This window comes from Lithobates pipiens, unplaced genomic scaffold (assembly GCF_037356315.1).
Source record: "Lithobates pipiens isolate NorthernLeopardFrog02 unplaced genomic scaffold, aLitPip1_a1.2 Scaffold_28, whole genome shotgun sequence".
Lineage (NCBI taxonomy): Eukaryota > Metazoa > Chordata > Amphibia > Anura > Ranidae > Lithobates > Lithobates pipiens.
This window is the reverse complement of record NW_027507789.1, coordinates 82,568,258-82,591,983: the sequence shown is the minus strand read 5'-3', so window position 1 is coordinate 82,591,983 and position 23,726 is coordinate 82,568,258. Positions and strand designations below refer to the sequence as shown.

At 48.9% G+C, this 23,726-nt stretch overlaps 8 pseudogenes; 5 read left to right on the top strand and 3 right to left on the bottom strand.

Moving 5' to 3' along the window:
- Positions 1-280: 280 nt before the first annotated feature.
- LOC143937084 (5S ribosomal RNA) lies at positions 281-400 on the bottom strand (annotated as a pseudogene).
- Positions 401-495: 95 nt separating this feature from the next.
- Positions 496-614, bottom strand: LOC143936913 (5S ribosomal RNA; annotated as a pseudogene).
- Positions 615-4,550: 3,936 nt separating this feature from the next.
- On the bottom strand, positions 4,551-4,669 carry LOC143936893 (5S ribosomal RNA; annotated as a pseudogene).
- Positions 4,670-6,441: 1,772 nt separating this feature from the next.
- Positions 6,442-6,560, top strand: LOC143937429 (5S ribosomal RNA; annotated as a pseudogene).
- A 320-nt stretch (positions 6,561-6,880) lies between these two features.
- Positions 6,881-6,999, top strand: LOC143936363 (5S ribosomal RNA; annotated as a pseudogene).
- A 101-nt stretch (positions 7,000-7,100) lies between these two features.
- On the top strand, positions 7,101-7,219 carry LOC143936319 (5S ribosomal RNA; annotated as a pseudogene).
- A 9,374-nt stretch (positions 7,220-16,593) lies between these two features.
- On the top strand, positions 16,594-16,712 carry LOC143936487 (5S ribosomal RNA; annotated as a pseudogene).
- A 95-nt stretch (positions 16,713-16,807) lies between these two features.
- On the top strand, positions 16,808-16,927 carry LOC143936995 (5S ribosomal RNA; annotated as a pseudogene).
- Positions 16,928-23,726: the final 6,799 nt, after the last annotated feature.

Sequence of the window (23,726 nt, the reverse complement as noted above, 5' to 3'; positions counted from 1 at the left end):
TGTACTCGGGGGACCGTCTTCCCCTATTTGGAGAAAAAATTATATTTGAAAAAAAAAAAGAAGCCTACGACACCTGGTATTCCCAGGCGGTTTCCCATACAGGCATTAACCAGGCCTGCTGGTCTGCTTAGCCTCCAAGATCAGACGAGATGGAACAGATTCAGGGTGATGTGGCCGTAGCCGATATCTTCAGGCACTCTCAACTCTCTTGACAAACACCAAGATGGTCACCTTGGAAACAAGCGGAAAAAAATAGGTCAATGGCCACAACATAAAAAGATGCCTACGGCATCTGGAAATCCCAGGCGGTCTCCCATCCAGGTACTAAACTGGTCCCAACCCTGCTTAGCCTCTGAGATCAGATGAGATTGGGCTCTTTTAGGGTGGTGTGGCCGTAGGAGATTTCTTCAGGCACTCTCAACCTTGACTAATGCCAATATGGTCACCTTGGGAAACAAACAAAAAAATCAAGTCAACGCCAACAACATGAGAAGAAGTCTACAGCACCTAGTATTCCCAGGTGGTCTCCCATCCAGGTATTAACAAGGCCTGACCCTGTTTAGTCTCTGAGATCAGACGAGATCTGTTGCTTTCAGGGTTATGTGGCCATAGGCGAGCTCTTCAAGCACTCTCAACCCTCTTGACAAACACCAAGATGGTCACCTTGGTAAACAAAAAAAAAAAAAAAACAAGTCAACGCCAACAACATAAAAATAAGCCTTCAGCACCTAGTATTCCCAGGTGGTCTCCAATCCAGGTACTAGCAAGGCCCGACCCTGTTTAGCCTCTGAGATCAGAGGAGATCGGGCGCTTTCAGGCTTATGTGCCCATAGGCAATCTCTTTGGGCACTCTCAACCCTCTTGACAAATGCCAAGATAGTCACCTTGGGAAACAAGCGAAAAAAAAACAGGTCAATGTCAACAACATAAAAAGAAGACTACGGCACCTGGTATTCCAAAGCCATCTCCCATCCAGGGACTAACTAGGCCCAACCCTTCTTAGCCTCAGAGATGCGAAGAGATAGGGCTCTTTCAGGGTGATGCTGCTGTAAGCGAACTCTTTGGGCACTCTCAACCCTCTTGACAAATGCCAAGATGGTCACCTTGGGAAACAAGCGAAAACAAAACAAAACGAATCAAGGCCAACAACATAAAAAGAAGCCTACAATAACTGGTATTCCCAGGTGGTCTCCCATCCAGGTACTAACCAGGCCTGACTCTTCTTAGCCTCCAAGATCAGATGAGATTGGGTGCTTTCAGAGTGCTCGGACTCTTTCCCCATCACTAATGGGACGAGGCAGGGGTGTACTCTGTCTCCCCTAATTTTTATTCTGACACTGGAACCACTTATGTGTCACGTTCGGAATGACCCGAATATTACTGGCATATCCAAACCCTCGGCACACCACAAAATTGCGGCATGCGCTGACGATCTAATTTTTTTCGTCTCCAATCCACACATTTCACTTCCCAATATACTCGCGGCTCTCCGGCGATACGGCAGCCTATCAAACTATAAAATCAATTGCACCGTCGGCTGTATTGAATATATCGGTCCCGGATGGTGAGGCCAGGAGGCTACGCTCCGCTTTTCCATTCTACTGAGCTGAAAAATCTATACGTTACCTGGGCGTTGACATCGCAGCGGATTTGGCGCAATTGTACCCGCTTAATTTTGTCCCTCTCCTGAATAGACTGAAATCTGATTTGGGAAACTGGCATGCTTTAACACTGACCCGGTTCGGGCGCTGTAATGCATTCAAAATGACGGCCCTCCCGCGGATCTTATACTTGTTCCAGACATTACCGATCCGGTTACCCCCAATTTTTTTCAGACAACTGCAGCTGCTGCTCCGGGACTTTATTTGGGCACGCAAACCGCCCAGAGCCCGTTTGCAATTGCTTGCCAGACCAAAGGACAGGGAGGGTCTGGGTCTCCCAGATCTGAGACAATACAACAGAGCGACTCTGCTAGCGAGAGTCGTTGATTGGCATTGTAATGGCCCACACAAGCAGTGGGTGGAGATGGAGATTGAGGATGGATCCATTCCCCTATTGAGCTCCCCGTGGCTCCTGTCCTCCCTACCAAAAGACCTCAGAGATCACCCCGTAGTGGGAGCTACGTTGGCTGTTGTGCGGAGGTTGTTCCGCTGCACACACATTGCTCCCCTGCCGTCACCAATGACTCCGGTTATAGGTAATCCAGACTTCCCACCGGGATTTACCAACAATAAACTGCGACAGTTGACAGTGGTGGGGAAACAGCGTCTGGGAGAGGTGTGGCCCTCGGGAGGGCTCCCGACCACGCAAACTGTCGCCGAGCTTTCTGACCCTCCGCTTGAATTGTTTAATGCTTATCAACTTCGTCACTTTCTTCTGGCCATACAAAGGGCCCCCTACACTCCTAGAGACCTGACGCCCTATGAGTCATCTGTCACAAAAAGGAACCTGTGCGACACACCCTCTCCCTCCTGTACAACATATTAAGTAGTCAGGAGGAAGAGTCGACCCCACCATTTATCCACAAATGGGAGTTTGCATTTGGCAACACATTTACCCCACAACAGTTAGGGAAGATCCTGACATTAGTACATAAAGCTTCCATCGCAAACCAATATCAAGAATCAGGATACAAGATAGTCTCACGCTGGTATAGAGTCCCATACCTTCTGAATAAAATGAATAGATCGATCCCAGATGTTTGTTGGAGGTGCAATTCAGATACGGGGACCATGGGACACATTTTCTGGGCATGCCCGGCCTTGAGGAACTTTTGGGTGGAGGTGACCGGGACGATAAAAACTCTCAGAAATGTAGATATCGCAGACAACCCAGCAGCGTGCCTTCTACACTTGACCGAACAGCCTGTTCGAAAATACAAAAAAACCCTCACGATGCAACTCCTGAACGCCGCCCGGGTCTGCATTCCCACACTGTGGAGGCAGCCTCAGCCCCCATCCAAGGTGCTGTGGTATTCCAAAGTCAATCATATTCTCCGGATGAAAGAATTGACCGCCACCCTTCACAACACTGAAGAGGCATTTAGTGTTACATGGAGGCCCTGGAGGTATTTTACTGGTACTTGAGACTACATTCGGGAGGTGAGCAGCGCCCCTGTCCCAGAAAACGACTGAACATTTAACGTTTACCTACGTAGGCCATGTCTGCCCTGGGTGGCATTCCCCCCCCCTCCCTTTTTGTCTTTATTTTTCTATTTTTCCCCGCCGCCATCCCCCCCCTCCTCTCTCTCCGTCTTTGCACTCTCTTCTTCCCCCGTCCTCCCTTTTGACTATGCCTTGTCTCCTTACTAGCCTTTGGGACCCAGAAGAACCCCAGGGTTCTGGACACGACCGGCTCATATTTTACTCTGGTTCACGTAGGTCATGATAAGCTGGCTCGCTGTGGTCCCAGTTGTTCTCCATGATTAAATTTGTCCGAACGGAGCTGCATTAGTTATACTGTACTACATGTCGGAGGTGGGGTTTCTCTCTTTTCTGCATGAAACTCTAGGACTCCCCTCTGAGAACCCAGAGTTATTTGGCTGCCTATTTTTTGTTACCATGTAATTGTGACCCTGGGTCATGCTGTATGGTTGACTGTTACATTTGTGTTGTTCTACTTATACTTAGTAAAAGAATAAAACAAAAAATAAAAAATAAGTCAATGCCAACAACTTAAAAAAAAAGCCTATGGCATCGAGAAATCCCAGGCGGTCTCCCATCCACGTACTAACCAGGTCCCAAACCTGCTTAGCCTCTGAGATCAAATGAGATTTGGCTCTTTCAGGGTGATGCAGCCATAGTAGATTTTTTCAGGCACGCTCAACCCTCTTGACAAACGCCAAGATGGTCACCTTGGGAAACAAACAAAAAAAACAAGTCAATGCCAACAACATAAAAAGAAGCCTACCGCACCTAGTATTTCCACGCGGTCTCCCATCCAGGTATTAACAAGGCGCGTCCCTTTCTAGCCTCTGAGATCAGCGGAGATTGGGCGCTTTCAGGGTGATGTGTCCATAGGCAATCTCTTTGGGCACTCTCATCCCTCTTGAAAAATGCCAAAACCCTGGGAAACAAGCGAAAAAAAACAGGTCAACGCCAACAACATAAAAAGAAGAATACGGCACCTGGTATTCCAAGGCCGTCTCCCATTCAAGTACTAACTAGGCCCAACCCTTCTTAGCCTCTGAGATCAGAAGAGATAGGGTGCTTTCAGGGTGATGTGGCTGTAAGCGATCTCTTTAGGCACTCTCAACCCTCTTGACAAATGGCAAGATGATCACTTTGGGAAACAAGCGAAAAAAACAGGTCAACACCAACAACATAAAAAGAAGCCTGCGGCATCTGGAAAACCCAGGCGGTCTCCCATCCAGGTACAAACCAGGCCCAACCCTGCTTAGCCTCTGAGACCAAGCGAGATTGGGCGCTTTCAGGTTGTTGTGCTCGTAGGCAATTTCTTTGTGCACTCTCAACCCTCTTGACACATGCCAAGATGGTCACCTTGGGAAACAAGGGAAAATAAAACAGGTCAACGCCGACAACATAATGAGAAGCCTATGGCACCTGGTATTCCCAAGCTGTCTCCCATCCAGGAACTAACCAGGCCCATCGCTGCTTAGCCTTCGAGATCAGATGAGATTGGGCTCTTTCAGGGTGATTTGGCCGTAGGCACTCTCTTTGGGTACTCTGAAGCCTCTTGACAAAGGCCAAGATGGTCACCTTGGGAAACAAGCTAAAAAAAACAGGTCAAAGCCAACAACATAAAAAGAAGCCTACGGCATCCAGTATTCCCAGGCGATCTCCCAATCAAGACACTAACCAGACCAGATCCTTCTATGGCACCTGGTCTTCCCAGGCAGTCTCCCATCCAGGTACTAACCAGGCCTGACGCTGCTTAGCCTCTGAAATCAGACGAGATCGGGTGCTTTCAGGTTGATGTGGCCGTAAGCGTTCTCTTCAAGACACGCCCAACCCTCTTGACAAATGGCAAGATGGTCGCCTTGAGAAACAAGCAAAAAAAACAGGTCAAAGCCAACAACATAAAAAGAAGCCTATGGGCTTACAGTGGACCCTAAAAGATGGGACCCACTAGCTCTGTCATGGTTCGGACGCTGTAATGTGTTGAAGATGAACGCGTTGCCACGACTTCTGTATCTACTACAAGCCTTACCTATCAAAATACCCCAGACTTTCTTTCATGCGGTTCGCTCAATCTTTATCAGGTTCCTCTGGCGTGGAAAACATATGCGTATTGGTAGGGCAATGCTATTGCGACCGAAATTGCGGGGAGGTATTGGCTTCCCGGACCCTGCTCTATATTACACAGCGACGCACATGACACCGGTGTTGACTGGTGCCGGTGTTCTGCCATATACTGTCCGGCCATGATATAGTGTCTGCGCCGTACTGCGCATGCGCAGTACGGAGCAGACGAAGCTTCGGAGATTTTCATGCGTGGTGAGTGGAGGTGGTAGCCCCACCATCCAAGTGGACATAGGGTTGTGAATATTAGAGGGCCCCTCGCAGGCGAGCTTCGCTCGCCACGCTTCGGGCTTGGCCTCGCTGCGCATGCGCAGTACACAGCGGACACTATCCGATGGGGGACCATATGTGATAAGACACCGGCATGGGGAACTGAAGCTATGGGTCAAGCTAGAGCAGGAGATGGTGCGGGTTCCACTGGCTGGTCTGCCTTGGGCGGGGAGGCCATTGGAGCCCTGTGTGACTACTCACCCGTTAATTGGCCCCTCGCTCGCCGAGATGGATAGTTTTTTTCACCTTTCCCACCTGACTAACTTCCCTTCTCCTATGACCCCAATTATTGGACATCCTAGATTCCCTCCGGGCCTGTCTGACCAGGCCTTTACCAGGCAAGCCCCGAAAGGGCTTCTGAGAGAAGCCCTATTTCTTGGACCCACGGGCTTGATTCCCATGGGGACCATACTGCTAGAGCAAGTACCTGTTGCATTGGATATATATATATATATTAGACCTATATGTTTCAGGGTGGCCTGCATAAAGTGCCAGGCCACCCTGTCAAAGGCCTTCTCCACGTCCGTTGACAACATAAGCAAGGGCCTTCCCTGTACATGCGCCGCATGGATTAAATTGAGGACTCGGGCCGTATTGTCTCTAGCTTCCGACTTATTTTTATTTTTTTGCTTGTTTCCCAAGGTGACCATCTTGGCGTTTGTCAAGAGGGTTGAAAGTGCCTGAAGAGATTGCCTACAGGCACATCACCCTGAAAGCACCCGATCACGTTTGATGTTGGAAGCTAAGAAGAGTCAGGCCTTGTTAGTACCTGGAGGGGAGACCGCCTGGGAATACCAGGTGTCGTAGACTTCTTTTTATGTTGTTGGCGTTGACCTGTTTTTTTTCCGCTTGTTTCCCAAAGTGACCATCTTGGTGTTTGTCAAGAGGGTTGAGAGTGCCTGAAGAGATTGCCTATGGCCACATCACTCTGAAAGCACCCAATCTCGTCTGACTTTGGAGGCTAAGAAGAGTCGGGCCTGGTTAGTACCTGGATGGGAGACCACCTGGGAATACCAGTTATTGTAGGCTTCTTTTTATGTTGTTGGCGTTGATTCGTTTTCTTTTTTCGCTTCTTTCCCAAGGTGACCATCTTGGCATTTGTCAAGAGGGATGAGAGTGCCCAAAGAGATCGCTTACAGCAGCATCACCCTGAAAGAGCCCTATCTCTTCTCTTCTCTGAGGCTAAGAAGGGTTGGGCCTAGTTAGTAGCTGGATGGGAGATGGCGTTGGAATACCAGGTGCCGTATTCTTCTTTTTATGTTGTTGACATTGACCTGTTTTTTTTCGCTTGTATCTCAAGGTGACTATCTTGGCATTTGTCAAGAGGGTTGAGAATGCCCAAAGAGATTGCCTATGGGCACATAACCCTGAAAGCGCCCGATCTCCTCTGATCTCAGAAGCTAAACAGGGTTGGGCCTTGCTAGTACCTGGATTGGAGACCACCTGGGAATACTAGGTGCTGTAGGCTTCTTTTTATGTTGTTGGCCTTGACCTGGTTTTTTTTTCACTTGTTTCCCAAGGTGACCATCTTGGCGTTTGTCAAGAGGGTTGAGAGTGCCCAAAGAGATCACCTACGGCCCCATCACCCTGAAAGCGCCCAATCTCGTCTGATCTTGGATGCTAAACAGTGTCGGGCCTGGTTAGTACCTGGATGGGAGACCGCCTGGAAATACCAGATGCCATAGGCTTTTTTTTTTTTTTTTTTTTTTATTTAGTAGTATGCGACATACAATGCAAAGGCAACTTCACAGAATGTGTGATACAAATAGTTACAAACAAACGATCATATTGCATGGATATCAGAGCCAATGGTAAGAAGTCCAAGGAGAATAGCACGTGTACAGCTTTGCGGTCATATCAAGATGAGATTAAAGCTCCATCTCGTTGGGATCCTCTACCACTTAAAATATTATTGATACTAGCCCTGCTACCTTCGAAGAGTTTAGATATCCATAGATAGAGGAAGAGTATTGTGTAGTAGTCAAATGGGGTCGGAACATACCATTTTCTTTTCCCTTTTTTGAGTTAAGAAGGGAAATAGTAGAACTGAAAGGAGGGAGAAGGGGAAAGAGAAGATTGGGGAAGGAAATGGCAGAAAAGGAAAAGAAGGGGTAAGGGGGTGTCGTGGGTAGAGTGGATAGGATGGGGTCCCCTCCCAGGGAGCAAGAGACGCCCTCGGCTCACCAGCTCATCAGCTGTCCAACGTTTGGAACAGCGATCTCCAACGATCACCATGAGCTTACTATGTCTCGCGGAGGTATTCTTCCGAAAAGCGAAACTGGGTCCAGTAGAACCATCTGTTCCCATGCTCCTCCGTTTTATCCCTCATTGTGGCAGTCAGGTCTTCCATTCGTTCAATATCATTAACCCTTGCGAACCACTGGGTCACCATTGGAGCAGATTGCTCTTTCCACTGACTTGGGATGCAGGCCCTAGCTGCCTTGAGGAGATGTTTAAGTAAGGACTTATGATAACGCTTTATCGACATAGGAGTTAGATTGAGAAGAACTGCTGCGGGATCATTGGCTAAGGAAATGTCTGTGAACTTGTGGATGAGTCTCAGGACAGGCTGCCCGAATGTTTGTAATTTAGGGCATTCCCAGAAAATGTGGAGAATGGTGCCAGCCTGTTGCCCACAGCGACAGCAGCGGTCAGATTGACCGGGGAATATTTTGGCCAACACCACCGGTGTACGATACCAGCATGTGATCAGCTTATATGAGATCTCCTGATATTTACTGCAGAGTGACGACTTATGGGCGAAAAAGAGTATTCTGTCCTTCTGTGGTTTGGAGAATGTAGTTTGTAAGTCCCTTTTCCATTTAGCTAGGAAGGGTGGATCCGTGGAGGATTGTGCATCTGTCAGGATTAGGTAGGACCTAGAGAGGGAACCATGAATTGGGCCATCATCCAGGCAAAGTTCCTTGAAGGGGTGGAATTGTCTAGAGAAGAACGAATGGTTAGGTAGTGATCCGAGGAAATGGATTAGCTGTCTAGCTCTCCAGCTATCCAATGCAACAGGTACTTGCTCTAGCAGTATGGTTCCCATGGGAATCAAGCCTGTGGGTCCAAGAAATAGGGCTGCTCTCAGAAGCCCTTTCGGGGCTTGCCTGGTAAAGGCCTGGTCAGACAGGCCCGGAGGGAATCTAGGATGTCCAATAATTGGGGTCATAGGAGAAGGGAAGTTAGTCAGGTGGGAAAGGTGAAAAAAACTATCCATCTCGGCGAGCGAGGGGCCAATTAATGGGTGAGTAGTCACACAGGGCTCCAATAGCCTCCCCGCCCAAGGCAGACCAGCCAGTGGAACCCGCGCCATCTCCTGCTCTAGCTTGACCCATAGCTTCAGTTCCCCATGCCGGTGTCTTATCACATATGGTCCCCCATCGGATAGTGTCCGCTGTGTACTGCGCATGCGCAGTACACAGCAACACAGATTTCAAAAATTGCGAGCATGAACGGCACCTGCGCACTGAGTACAGGTTCTATCCCCACTATCCAAGTGGACATAGAGTAAGAATATAAAAGAGCCGAGCGCAGCGAAGCCAAGCCCGAAGCGTGGCGAGCGAAGCTCGCCTGCGAGGGGCCCTCTAACCACTTTCAGACCGGACCAATTTGCTGGTCAAAGACCAGACCACTTTTTGTGATTCGGCACTGCGTCGCTTTAACTGACAATTGCGCGGTCGTGCGACGTGGCTCTCAAACAAAATTAACGTCCTTTTTTTCCCACAAATAGAGCTTTCTTTTGGTGGTATTTGATCACCCCTGCGGTTTTTATTTTTTGCGCTATAAACAAAAATAGAGCGACAATTTTGAAAAAAACCCATTATTTTTTACTTTTTGTTATAATAAATATCCCCCAAAAATATATAAAAAAACATTTTTTTCCCTCAATTTAGGCCAATACGTATTCGTCTACATATTTTTGGTAAAAAAAATCGCAATAAGCGATTATTGATTGGTTTGCGCAAAAGTTATAGCGTTTACAAAATAGGGATAGTTTTATAGCATTTTTATTAATATTTTTTTATTATTTTATTTTTACTAGTAATGGCGGCGATCTGCGATTTTTATTGTGACTGCGACATTGTCGGGGACCCATCGGACATTTTTGACACATTTTTGGGACCATTGTCATTTATACAGTAATCACTGCTATATAAATGCAGTGATTCCTGTGTAAATGACACTGGCAGTGAAAGGGTTAACCAGTGAGTGGCAGTGTAGGGGTTAAGTGTTCCTAGGGGAGTGTTACTAACTGTGGGGGGGTTGGGCTTTCATTTAGTGTACACTGTTCTCTGCTCCAATCACATGGAGCAGAGATCAGCGTCACTAGTTGCTAGGCAGAATGAGAAAATGTTGTTTATACAGCATTTCCTCACTTCCGCCGCTCCGTGAGACGATCGCGGGGATGCCCGCGGCGATCGAGTCCGCGGGTCCCGCGACCGGACTCACGGGGGTCCCGACCAGCGCGGGAGCATGGACGTACATGTACGCCAATATGCCTGCCCGTGCCATGCTGTCGACGTACATCGTCGTGCGCTGGTCGGGAAGTGGCTAATATTCACAACCCTATGTCCGCTTGGATGGTGGGGCTACCACCTCCACTCACCGCGCAGGAGCCGTTCAGCTTCGGAGTACACAGCGGACACTATATCATGGCCGGACAGTATATGGCAGAACACCGGCACCAGTCAACCACCGGTGTCATGTGCCTCGCTGTGTAATATAGAGCAGGGTGCGGGAAGCCAATACCTCCCCGCAATTTCGGTCGCAATAGCATTGCCCTACCAATACGCATATGTTTTCCGCGCCAGAGGAACTTGATAAAGATTGAGCGAACCGAATGAAAGAAAGTCTGGGGTATTTTGATAGGTAAGGCTTGTAGTAGATACAGAAGTCGTGGCAACGCGTTCATCTTCAACACATTACAGCGTCCGAACCATGACAGAGCTAGTGGGTCCCATCTTTTAAGGTCCGCTGTAAGCCCATAGGCTTCCTTTTATGTTGTTGGCTTTGTCTGTTGTTCTCAAGGCGACCATTTGGCGTTTGTCAAGAGGGTTAGGCGTGTCTTGAAGAGAACGCTTACGGCCACATCAACCTGAAAGCACCCGATCTCGTCTGATTTCAGAGGCTAAGCAGCGTCAGGCCTGGTTAGTACCTGGATGGGAGACTGCCTGGGAAGACCAGGTGCCATAGAAGGATCTGGTCTGGTTAGTGTCTTGATTGGGAGATCGCCTGGGAATACTGGATGCCGTAGGCTTCTTTTTATGTTGTTGGCTTTGACCTGTTTTTTTTAGCTTGTTTCCCAAGGTGACCATCTTGGCCTTTGTCAAGAGGCTTCAGAGTGCCCAAAGAGAGTGCCTACAGCCAAATCACCCTGAAAGAGCCTAATCTCATCTGATCCCGGAGGCTAAGCAGCGATGGGCCTGGTTAGTACCTGGATGGGAGAAAGCTTGGGAATACCAGGTGCCGTAGGCTTCTCATTATGTTGTCGCGTTGACCTGTTTTTTTTCCCTTGTTTCCCAAGGTGACCATCTTGGCATGTGTCAAGAGGGTTGAGAGTGCACAAAGAAATTGCCTATGGGCACAACACCCTGAAAGCGCCCAATCTCGTTTGGTCTCAGAGGCTAAGCAGGGTTGGGCCTGGTTTGTACCTGGATGGGAGACCGCCTGGGTTTTCCAGATGCCGCAGGCTTCTTTTTATGTTGTTGGTGTTGACCTGTTTTTTTCGCTTGTTTCCCAAAGGGATCATCTTGGCATTTGTCAAGAGGGTTGAGAGTGCCTAAAGAGATCGCTTACAGCCACATCACCCTGAAAGCACCCTATCTCTTCTGATCTCAGAGGCTAAGAAGGGTTGGGCCTAGTTAGTACTTGAATGGGAGACGGCCTTGGAATACCAGGTGCCGTATTCTTCTTTTTATGTTGTTGGCGTTGACCTGTTTTTTTTCGCTTGTTTCCCAGGGTGACTATCTTGGCATTTTTCAAGAGGGATGAGAGTGCCCAAAGAGATTGCCTATGGGCACATCCCCCTGAAAGCGCCCAATCTCTGCTGATCTCAGAGGCTAGAAAGGGTCGCGCCTTGTTAATACCTGGATGGGAGACCGCCTGGAAATACTAGGTGCGGTAGGCTTCTTTTTATGTTGTTGGTGTTGACTTGTTTTTTTTGTTTGTTTCCTAAGGTGACCATCTTGGCATTTGTCAAGAGGGTTGAGCGTGCCTGAAAAAATCTACTATGGCTGCATCACCCTGAAAGAGCCAAATCTCATTTGATCTCAGAGCAGGGCCGGCGCTACCACTAGGCGAAGTAGGCAGCCGCCTAGGGCGCACTACCACCTAGGGCGCAACTACGGCCTCTGCCCAGTGTGAGCTCCTCTTCTGCTCTCTCGCCCCCCCTGTGGTGTTCCACCGGCGCCACCAATCCCCCATGTTTCCCGCTGAGCGCCCCACCGTACTCATCTCACAGCGCCGCTCCGGGACTCCTTTGCTCCAGCCTGTCCCTCTGGAGCTGCGCTGTGTGTCTGTGTGAGTGCAGCGGAGGGGCGGGGCTCGGCGGAGATGGGAGCTTCGAGAGGTCGGTCAGCTGACCTCCTGCCCGGCGGGGACATCATGGAGCGGGGTTGACGGCGCTGGCCTGGTCCCGGCGGGGATATGATGGAGGCGGAGCGGATGGATGGCGCTGGTGTGGCCCCGGCGGAGCGGGTGGACGGCGCTGGTGTGGCCCCGGCGGAGCGGATGGATGGCGCTGGCGTGGCCCCGGCGGAGCGGGTGGACGGCGCTGGCAGTGCGGAGGAGTCGGAGAGGCCCGGTGGGATGATGGTCGCTGAAGGCAGCATCAAAGAGCAGAGGTAAGGAGGAGGATGGATCCATTGAGCTGTATGGAGGGGGTTTGTGTGTGAGTAATGCAGGAAGTAGGAGTCAGGTAGGTCAGTGTGATGTGTGTCAGTGTCATGCCAGTGTGGTGTGTCTGTGTATGTGTCATGTCAGTGTGATGTGTCTGTGTATGTGTCATGTCAGTGTGATGTGTCTGTGTATGTGTCATGCCAGTGTGATGTGTTTGTGTATGTGTCATGTCAGTGTGATGTGTCTGTGTATGTGTCATGTCAGTGTGATGTGTCTGTGTATGTGTCATGTCAGTGTGATGTGTCTGTGTATGTGTCATGTCAGTGTAATGTGTCAGTGTATGTGTCATGTCAGTGTAATGTGTCAGTGTATGTGTCATGCCAGTGTGATGTGTCAGTGTATGTGTCGTGTCAGTGTATGTGTCATGTCAGTGTAATGTGTCAGTGTATGTGTCATGTCAGTGTAATGTGTCTGTGTATGTGTCATGTCAGTGTGATGTGTCTGTGTATGTGTCATGTCAGTGTGATGTGTCTGTGTATGTGTCATGTCATTGTGATGTGTCTGTGTATGTGTCATGCCAGTGTGATGTGTCAGTGTATGTGTCGTGTCAGTGTATGTGTCATGTCAGTGTAATGTGTCAGTGTATGTGTCATGTCAGTGTGATGTGTCAGTGTATGTGTCATGTCAGTGTGATGTGTCTGTGTATGTGTCATGTCAGTGTATGTGTCATGTCAGTGTGATGTGTCTGTGTATGTGTCATGCCAGTGTGATGTGTCTGTGTATGTGTCATGCCAGTGTGATGTGTCAGTGTATGTGTCATGCCACTGTATGTGTCATGCCAGTGTGATGTGTCGTGTCAGTGTATGTGTCGTGTCAGTGTAATGTGTCAGTGTATGTGTCGTGTCAGTGTATGTGTCATGTCAGTGTATGCGTCACTGTATGCGTCAGTGTATGCGTCAGTGCCATTTTATGTGTCAGGGTATGTGTTTTCAGGGTATGTGTTTTCAGGGTATGTGTTTTCAGGGTAGGTGTCAGCGTGATGGTCAGTGTAGGTGTCAGCGTGATGGTCAGTGTAGGTGTCAGCGCGATAGTCAGTGTAATTGGCAGTGTAGGTGCCAGGTGGGTTGGTGTAGGTGCCAGGTGGGTTGGTGTAGGTGCCAGGTGGGTCGGTGTAGGGGTCAATGTGATGTGAGTAGTGCAGGAAGTAGGAGTCAGGTGGATTAGTTTATGTGTCAGGGGGTCAGTGTAGGGGTCAGATAGGTCATGTGTAGCAAGGGCAGGTGGAGTCATGGGCGCAGCCGGGGGGGGGTGGCAAAATTAGGTTTTCGCCTAGGGTGTCAACGATCCTTGCACCAGCCCTGTCTCAGAGGCTAAGCAGGGTTGGGACCTGGTTAGTACCGGGATGGGAGACCGCCTGGGATTTCTCGATGCCATAGGCTTTTTTTTTAAGTTGTTGGCATTGACTTAATTTTTTTTTTTTGTTTTATTCTTTTATTAAGTATAAGTAGAACAACATAAATATAACAGTCAACCATACAGCATGACCCAGGGTCACAATTACATGGTAACAAAAAATAGGCAGCCAAATAACTCTGGGTTCTCAGAGGGGAGTCCTAGAGTTTCATGCAGAAAAGAGAGAAACCCCACCTCCGACATGTAGTACAGTATAACTAATGCAGCTCCGTTCGGACAAATGTAATCATGGAGAACAACTGGGACCACAGCGAGCCAGCTTATCATGACCTACGTGAACCAGAGTAAAATATGAGCCGGTCGTGTCCAGAACCCTGGGGTTCTTCTGGGTCCCAAAGGCTAGTAAGGAGACAAGGCATAGTCAAAAGGGAGGACGGGGGAAGAAGAGAGTGCAAAGACGGAGAGAGAAGAGGGGGGGGATGGCGGCAGGGAAAAAAAGAAAAATAAAGACAAAAAGGGAAGGGGGGGAATGCCACCCAGGGCAGACTTGGCCTACGTAGGTAAACGTTAGATGTTCAGTCGTTTTCTGGGACAGGGGCGCTGCTCACCTCCCAAATGTAGTCTCAAGTACCAGTAAAATACCTCCAGGGCCTCCATGTAACACTAAATGCCTCTTCAGTGTTGTGAAGGGTGGCGGTCAATTCTTCCATCCGGAGAATATGATTGACTTTGGAATACCACAGCACCTTGGATGGGGGCTGAGGCTGCCTCCACAGTGTGGGAATGCAGGCCCGGGCGGCGTTCAGGAGTTGCATCGTGAGGGTTTTTTTGTATTTTCGAACAGGCTGTTTTTATTGTCCCGGTCACCTCCACCCAAAAGTTCCTCAAGGCCGGGCATGCCCAGAAAATGTGTCCCATGGTCCCCGTATCTGAATTGCACCTCCAACAAACATCCGGAATCGATCTATTCATTTTATTCAGAAGGTATGGGACTCTATACCAGCGTGAGACTATCTTGTATCCTGATTCTTGATATTGGTTTGCGATGGAAGCTTTATGTACTAATGTCAGGATATTCCCTATCTGTTGTGGGGTAAATGTGATGCCAAATGCAATCTCCCATTTGTGGATAAATGGTGGGGTCGACTCCTCCTCCTGACTACTTAATAGGTTGTACAGGAGGGAGAGGGTGTGTTGCACAGGTTCCTTTTTGTGACAGATGGATTCATAGGGCGTCAGGTCTCTAGGAGTGTAGGGGGCCCTTTGTATGGCCAGAAGAAAGTTGATAAGCATTAAACAAGTCAAGCGGAGGGTCAGAAAGCTCGGCGACAGTTTGCGTGGTCGGGAGCCCTCCCGAGGACCACACCTCTCCCAGACGCTGTTTCCCCACCACTGTCAACTGTCGCAGTTTCTTGTTGGTAAATCCCGGTGGGAAGTCTGGATTACCTATAACCGGAGTCATTGGTGACGGCAGGGGAGCAATGTGTGTGCAGCGGAACAACCTCCGCACAACAGCCAACGTAGCTCCCACTACGGGGTGATCTCTGAGGTCTTTTGGTAGGGAGGACAGGAGCCACGGGGAGGTCAATAGGGGAATGGATCCATCCTCAATCTCCATCTCCACCCACTGCTTGTGTGGGCCATTACAATGCCAATCAACGACTCTCGCTAGCAGAGTCACTCTGTTGTATTGTCTCAGATCTGGGAGACCCAGACCCCCCTTGTCCTTTGGTCTGGCAAGCAATTGCAAACGGGCTCTGGGCGGTTTGCGCGCCCAAATAAAGTCCCGGAGCAGCACCTGCAGATGTCTGAAAAAGATTGGGGGTAACCGGATCGATAATGTCTGGAACAAGTATAAGATCCACGGGAGGGCCGTCATTTTGAATGCATTACAGCGCCCGAACCAGGTCAGTGTTAAATCATGCCAGTTTCCCAAATCAGATTTCAGTCTATTCAGGAGAGGAAGAAAATTAAGCGGGTACAATTGCACCAAATCCGCTGCGATGTCAACGCCCAGGTAACGTATAGATTTTTCAGCTCAGTAGAATGGAAAAGCGGAGCATAGCCTCTTGGCCTCACCATCCTGGACCGATATATTCAATACAGCCGATGGTGCAATTGATTTTATAGTTTGATAGGCTGCCGTATCGCCGGAGAGCCACGAGTATATTGGGAAGCGAAATGTGTGGATTGGAGACGAAAAAAATTAGATCGTCAGCGTACGCCGCAATTTTGTGGTGTGCCGAGGGTTTGGATATGCCAGTAATATTCGGGTCATTCCGAACGTGACACATAAGTGGTTCCAGTGTCAGAATAAAAATTAGGGGAGACAGAGGGCACCCCTGCCTCGTCCCATTAGTGATGGGGAAAGAGTCCGAGCACTCTGAAAGCACCCAATCTCGTCTGATCTTGGAGGCTAAGAAGAGTCAGGCCTGGTTAGTACCTGGATGGGAGACCACCTGGGAATACCAGTTATTGTAGGCTTCTTTTTATGTTGTTGGCCTTGATTCGTTTTGTTTTTTTTTCGCTTGTTTCCCAAGGTGACTATCTTGGCATTTGTCAAGAGGGTTGAGAGTGCCCAAAGAGATTGCCTATGGGCACATAAGCCGAAAAGCGCCAGATCTCCTCTGATCTCAGAGGCTAAACAGGGTCGGGCCTTGCTAGTACCTGGATTGGAGACCACCTGGGAATACTAGGTGCTGAAGGCTTATTTTTATGTTGTTGGCGTTGACTTGTTTTTTTTTTTGTTTGTTTACCAAGGTGACCATCTTGGTGTTTGTCAAGAGGGTTGAGAGTGCTTGAAGAGCTCGCCTATGGCCACATAACCCTGAAAGCACCAGATCTCGTCTGATCTCAGAGACTAAACAGGGTCGGGCCTTGTTAATACCTGGATGGGAGACCACCTGGGAATACTAGGTGCTGTAGACTTCTTCTCATGTTGTTGGCGTTGACTTGATTTTTTTGTTTGTTTCCCAAGGTGACCATATTGGCGTTAGTCAAGGTTGAGAGTGCCTGAAGAAATCTCCTACGGCCACACCACCCTAAAAGAGCCCAATCTCATCTGATCTCAGAGGCTAAGCAGGGTTGGGACCAGTTTAGTACCTGGATGGGAGACCGCCTGGGATTTCCAGATGCCGTAGGCTTCTTTTTATGTTGTGGCCGTTGACCTATTTTTTTCCGCTTGTTTCCAAGGTGACCATCTTGGTGTTTGTCAAGAGAGTTGAGAGTGCCTGAAGATATCGGCTACGGCCACATCGCCCTGAATCTGTTCCATCTCGTCTGATCTTGGAGGCTAAGCAGGGTCAGGCCTGGTTAATGCCTGGATGGGAAACCGCCTGGGAATACCAGGTGTCGTAGGCTTCTTTTTTTTTTCAAATATAATTTTTTCTCCAAATAGGGGAAGACGGTCCCCCGAGTACATAATGCAACAGAGAAATACAGAGCAAAAAGCAGCTGAACAATACTTGATACAGGTATATTCGCAACTGTGAGTCTGCCTTCCATCAATCACAATGATTCGAGGCACGGATAAAGTACTGTACCAAGATCCAGGGTCACACAAACCCCCAGGTCCCTCCGGCATAATCCATCCAGAGGGGGGTGTGGGGCCGTCATTCCCAATTTTCCACTCTTTCCAAAAGAGAGAGGGGGTGGAGGGGGTGAGAGATAGGGGAGGAAGGCAGAAAAGAGAAGGGTTGAAAGATCAGAAAAGGAGAAGAGGGGACGAGACACGATGGCAGCCACTGTCCAAGGGGCCAGTCAAGGAAAGCTCAGAGCACTAAGGCGATAGCAGGCGACATCCTTCCAGTGAGAATATAAAGGTATTCCAGATGTCTCAGGTTTGTTTAAAAAATTCTTGTATACCTTGTGATGTGAGGATCAAGTCCTCCATTTTTTTTAATGTCCTCTATTTTCTTAAGCCAGTGAGTAATGAAAGGGGGGGAACATTTTTTCCAATAGAGAGGGATGCAGGATTTCGCCGCATTTATCACATGACGTAAAATAGATTTTTTTGTACTTCTTAATGGGAATCTGTGAATGGTGCAAGAGAAAGAATGCAGCCTCTTCCTGGATGGAGAAGTCTGTGAATTTTTGTGTTATGCATCGGATCTCTGTCCAGAAGTCCACCAAGCTGAGGCAGGACCAAAAAATGTGCAGCAACGTGCCCTCTTCTTCTCCACACCTCCAGCATATGTTCGAGGAAGAGGAGAAACATTTCTGCAGCTTTGATGGTGTCAAATACCACCTGGTGAGAAGTTTAAAATTCGTCTCCTGTATCTTCGTGCACAGCGACATTTTGAGAGCCAAAGTGATAATGCGTTGTCTCTGTGCTGGGGAAAATTAGCAATTAAGGTCCTTTTCCCAGTTGGACAGACAGGTTAAGTGTGGGTAATCTGTTTGAGAGAGAATGTGGGCCAAAGGGCCTTCGCTCCTGCATAGAGTCTCAAACTCCGTCTGAGGGCGGGCGAACGTTTGAGGATTGGGGATGGAATGGAGAAAATGATGTCGTTGCGCCGCTCTCCAAAAAGGCAGTTGGAAAAGCCCTGTCGGATCTGTTAGGGTTGAGAAAGAAGGCCATTTTCCATCAATGACGAATTTAGACGCATTGTCTAGGTTGGAATTTCTAAGTGGGTCCCCAGTTCAAAGGTTGGATGGCCACGTATAGGGAATAGGGGGGAAGTCAAAGACGTGAGTGTGTTTTGGGTAGCGATCAGGTGACTGACTTTCAACTAAGCCCCTATAGTGGGATGTGACATAAATTCTGTGGGTAAATACTTATAGCACTACATGGCGCTTCTTAGCGGAATTCGGGAGTGAGCTTAGAAAGTTTGTTTCGATTCCAGTCCAATACACGGCCCAGATGGGAGGCCAGGTAGTAGCGTCGCAAGTTAGGGAGAACCAACCCTCCCTGTTGTTTAGACAATGTCAGCTGTGACCGCTTAAGTCTGGGATTTTTGTGGGCCCAGTTAAATTGAGTGAGCAAGGATTGAGCTTGCTTAAAAAACAGGACTGGAATCTGGATCGGGAGAGCTTGGAAAAGATAAGTAAATTTAGGGAGTATGTTCATTTTAATGAGATTGCATCTGCTGAACCAGGAATGGAGGCCAGAATGCCACCCGTGAAGCAAACTGCGGATCTTAGTGACAAGGGGTGGGGGGAAGTTCAACATAAACGTACGCGCGATGTCCGGTGGAATGTAAGTACGTGAGTATATCTTACTTATCCATGCCAGCATCCGTTCACTCAGACCTATATGGCAAAGGACCGAGAACATTAATGTCCATTTGACCCGATCAAAAGCCTTCTCGGCATCAGTACTCATGAAAAGACAAGGGGTCCCAGATGACTTTGCTTTACGGATCAGGGTAAGCACCTTAGTGGTGTTGTCCTTATCTTCCCTGGTGGGAATAAAACCTAACTGGTCAATATGTATAAGGGACTACAAGTGATGTGCCAATCACGTGGCGAGGAGTTAGAGAATAGTTTTAGGACCGAATTTTGGAGGGAAATGGTCTGTAGCTTCCACATAGGCCCGGGTCTTTGCCCTCCTTAGGTATCAACGAGATGTGGGCTCTAAGGGTATCCTCAGGAAAATCCCCATTTGAGCTCAGAGTATTAAATAAATTCACCAAGCGCGGGCCGAGAATAGGGAGGAAGGTCTTAAAGTATTGTGCGGTATATCCGTCAGGGCCCGGAGCCTTACCCACCTTCGGAGGTCCCACGGCCGTCTGGACTTCTTCCAGTGTGATCGGGTCCTCCAAGTACTCCCGTGATTCTGATGAGAGGGTTGGTAGACCAGAACCGGTTACATATCTGTCTATATTGTCCTGTCCAGACCCTGAATCGGGCAGGTTGTAGAGATCAGAGTAACATTTTTCAAAGACTTCTACTATTTGGGTTGGGGTAGAGGCCCTCTGGCCATTCTCATCTATCAACTGTGGTATGTAAGAGCCAGATTTCAACTCCTTTACCGACCTGGCTAAGATTTTTCTGCATTTGTCCTCTGACTCCTACGTCAGTTTACGACAGAACTGGAGTGCCGCTTTCGCTTTATAATGGAGAAGGACAGCAATATGGGTATGGAGTGTCCCCAATTCAATCTCTAAGGTCCGTAAGGGGGTATGTTTATGTTTCGCTTCCACAGAGGCAAGTTCACGAAACAGATTAGCAAGCTGTTCCTGATAAGTACCCTGCGGAGTACTGACTTGTGAGCCTCCCAAATTATCCCCGGGTCACAGTCCTGCTTTAGTTTTCTTGGAAATAAAGGTCCAATTCCCTGGTCACATCTGCTAAAACTTCTGGTATCTGGATGAGGCTCTCATTAAGGTGCCAGAATAGAGACCTAGGTGAGGGGTAGGGAGCGAGGAGCAAGAGGCAGAAGTGTCAACCGATGGCGAAAGGGGACATTAAAGTCCCCACCTAATATCAATTGGCCCTCCCGAAAGTCACATAATCTGTGCAGGGTAGTTCTGAGGAACGTGTCTTGGTGATCATTGGGAGCGTACACAGTGGCAAATGTAAAAAGGCGCTCTCCAATGTGGCCCCTAAGAAAAAGATATTGGCCCCCAGGGTCCACCAGAGAATCCTGGAGAACCCAGGGGAGCCTGCTAGAGATCAGAATGGAGAGGAGGGGTTAGTAGAGTGGTAGACCTTAGGGAAGGATCTCGACCATAGAAAGGGGAGGCTAGTATTTTTAAAATGTGTTTCTTGTATAAAGGCCACATCAGTACAGGATGTGTTCAGTTTTCCCAGGAGGATCCACCGTTTTTCAGGGGAGTTCAGTCCCTTAACGTTTAGAGAGGTGACCTTGACTGAGTCTCCCATCGCTCCTCGGGGAGGGGGAGGGGGACGTCAGAGAAAAGCAAAGAAAGTTGAACCAAGGTAGGTTTTGGGTAGGTAATGCATGGCGGGAACTAAGGGGGAGAAAGGAAGGGCAAATGGAAGGAAAGGTAAAGGGAAAAAGAGGCCGGGCACCCCAACCCCAGGGGGAGAGGGAAATTAAGGGTTGTCCGCACTCAACAGTACAGGAAGGGTATACTAAAACAGCACAATTATGCTATAGCGCTTACCAGATGTACACTGGGTTTAAAGCGCTGTCCTACTTGGGTTATTGGGTAGACAGGTCGGAGAGGGAGCCCCCGAATCCTAGTCCCCCCAGTCCCGGCAGTGGTAAATGTCACGTCTGATACCGCTATGCAAATAAAAGACAATCAGTAACATCAAAGAAACAAAAAACAATAGTATAACCAAAACAGAGGTAGAGCATATAACTGTCAGCACTGAGGGGTCTCCTCGGCTCGCCCTAAACATAGGCATGCACGAGGGAGCCCGTCACAACAGAAAAGGCATCACAGAATGGGATCCACCACCCCCCATCCCATACCCCTAAAGTACATGCAGTCCCCGAACAAATGCATTTCTCCCTTTGGCAGATTGTCCTCTCCTTACCCCCTCTCCCCTGTCCACGCCCCGGGGGGAAAAGGGGCAGGGAAGGGGGGAAAGGGGGAGTGGAAGGGGGGAAAGGGGGAGTGGAAGGGGGAAAGGGGGAGGGAAAGGAGGGAAGGGAAGGGTGGGAAGGGGGGGAAGGGAGGGGGGAAACAGGGGAGAGGGGACAAACATGCAGAAATGTCAAGTCCTTTAGCGCACTCCCACCAGCAAACACCCGGACCCCATAAATTTCAACTCCTCCCCTCCATGGTCACCACATCAAGATGAAAGAGGAGCAGCCCTGGTCGGTGCATGGAAAATCCGGCAGGCAAGGGGCTGGGGCCACCATCCCTCCATCCAATGGGAGACTTCACCCGAGCAGCAGTCCTAGGGCCCGCCAATTAGTGTCTCTCCTGCATCGCCATCGGGGGCTGTGTAGAGCATCCAGAGGGAGGCTGGGACCGCCCAAACAGTAAGGGGTAAATCCTCCAGGGGGGTCCAGAGTCACCCTGGAGGGAAGCAGTGTCTCGTACCAATAGGCTCAATAAATAAGTCATCCAGGGTCCCCGAAAGCTGCAGAAGGCAATGTCAGCAAAGAGTAGGTGGGAGCCAGAGGGGGGGACAAGGGGCGCATCCAGGGGGAGGGGACACATATGCGGGAATGTCAAGCCCTTCCAGTACAGCGCATTAGGTATCACTCAGACCCCCCAAAGTGCAACTCCCCCATCTAAGGTCAAGACTCCAGAAGGGAAGATGAGCCGCCCTGGTCTGTACATGAAAGAACCTGCTGCCAAGGGGTTGGGGCCATCATCCCTTCCTCCAATGGGAGATGCCACCGGAATGAAAGCCCTGTGTCCTGTCAAGTGGTGCCCCTCTGACAATGTCGTTGTGGTATATGTGGAGCATCCAGGGAGAGGCAGGGACCACCCAAACAGTGAGGGGTAAAGCCTCCAAGGGGGACCGGTGTCGGACAGGAGGATAGCTGTGTCTTGTACAAGTTGGTTAATTAGACAAGTCATCCAGTGTGTTCCTGTGAGCAGCGGAAAGAAAGGTCGGTAAGGATTATGAATGGGTGGGGGCCAGGGAGTGCATAAAACTGCCACCAGATGACCGGGGCAGAGAGGGCAAGGGGATGAAACTCAGATCTGGTAGGTGGGGGCGGGGGTGAGGAGTGTCCCTCATATTACTCACGTTGGCCATACCTTGAAGCTGAGCGCTCTGCATACCCAGGACGTTCTTCTGTATAATCTAGCCTATCTGTATACATTAGCCTGTCTTTTGTACACATTAGTCGGTCCTCTGTATACACTAGTCTGTCTGTATACACTAGTGTATACAGATAAACTAGATTATACAGAAGAACGTCCTGGGTATGCAGAGATGGAGGCTAGGGTATACAGAGAGAGAGGCTAGAGTATGCATACTTGCTAGTGTATACAGACGGACTAGTGTATACAGAAGACCGGCTAGTTTATATAGGGAGGCTAATGTGTGCAAAAGACAGGCTAGTGTATACAAATAGGCTAGATTATAGAGAAGAACATCTTGGGTATGCAGAGAGAGAGGCTGGGTTACACAGAGAGGCTGGTGTATGCAGACTTGCTAGTGTATACAGACGGACTAGTGTATAGAGAGGCTTGGGTATACAGAGAGCTAATGTATAAAGAGCAGCTAGTGTATACAAAAGACATCCAAGGGTATAAAGAGAGACTCGTGTATGCAGAAGACCGGCTAGTTTATACAGAGAGGCTAAAGTGTACAAAACACAGGCTAGATTATATAGAAGAACGTCATGGTTATGCAGAGATGGAGGCTAGGGTATACAGAGAGAGAGACTGTGTTACACAGAGAGGCAGGAGTATGCAGACTTGCTAGTGTATACAGATGGACTAGTGTATACAGTAGACCGGCTAGTTTATACAGAGAGGCTAATGTGTACAAAAGACAGGCTAGTGTATACAGATAGGCTAGATTATACATAAGAAGGTCCTGGTTATGCAAGAGATGAAGGCTAGGGTATGCAGAGAGAGAGGCTTGGTTACACAGACTTGCTAATGTATACAGACGGACTAGTGTATACAGAGGACCGGCTAGTTTATATAGAGAGGCTAATGTGTACAAAAGACAGGCTAGTTTATACAGATAGGCTAGATTATACAAACGAACGTCCTGGGTATGCAGAGATGGAGGCTAGGGTATACAGAGAGAGAGTGAGGCTGGGTTACACAGAGAGGCAGGAGTATGCAGACTTGCTAGGGTATACAGAGAGAGAGGCTAGAGTATGCATACTTGCTAGTGTATACAGGGGGACTAGTGTAATACAGAAGACCGGTTAGTTTATACAGAGAGGCAAATGTGTACAAAAGACAGGCTAGTGTATACAAATAGGCTAGATTATAGAGAAGAACGTCCTGGGTATGCAGAGATGGATGGCTAGTGTATACAGATAAGCTAGATTATACAGATAGGCTAGATTATAGAGAAGAACGTCCTGGGTATGCAGAGAGAGCAGTT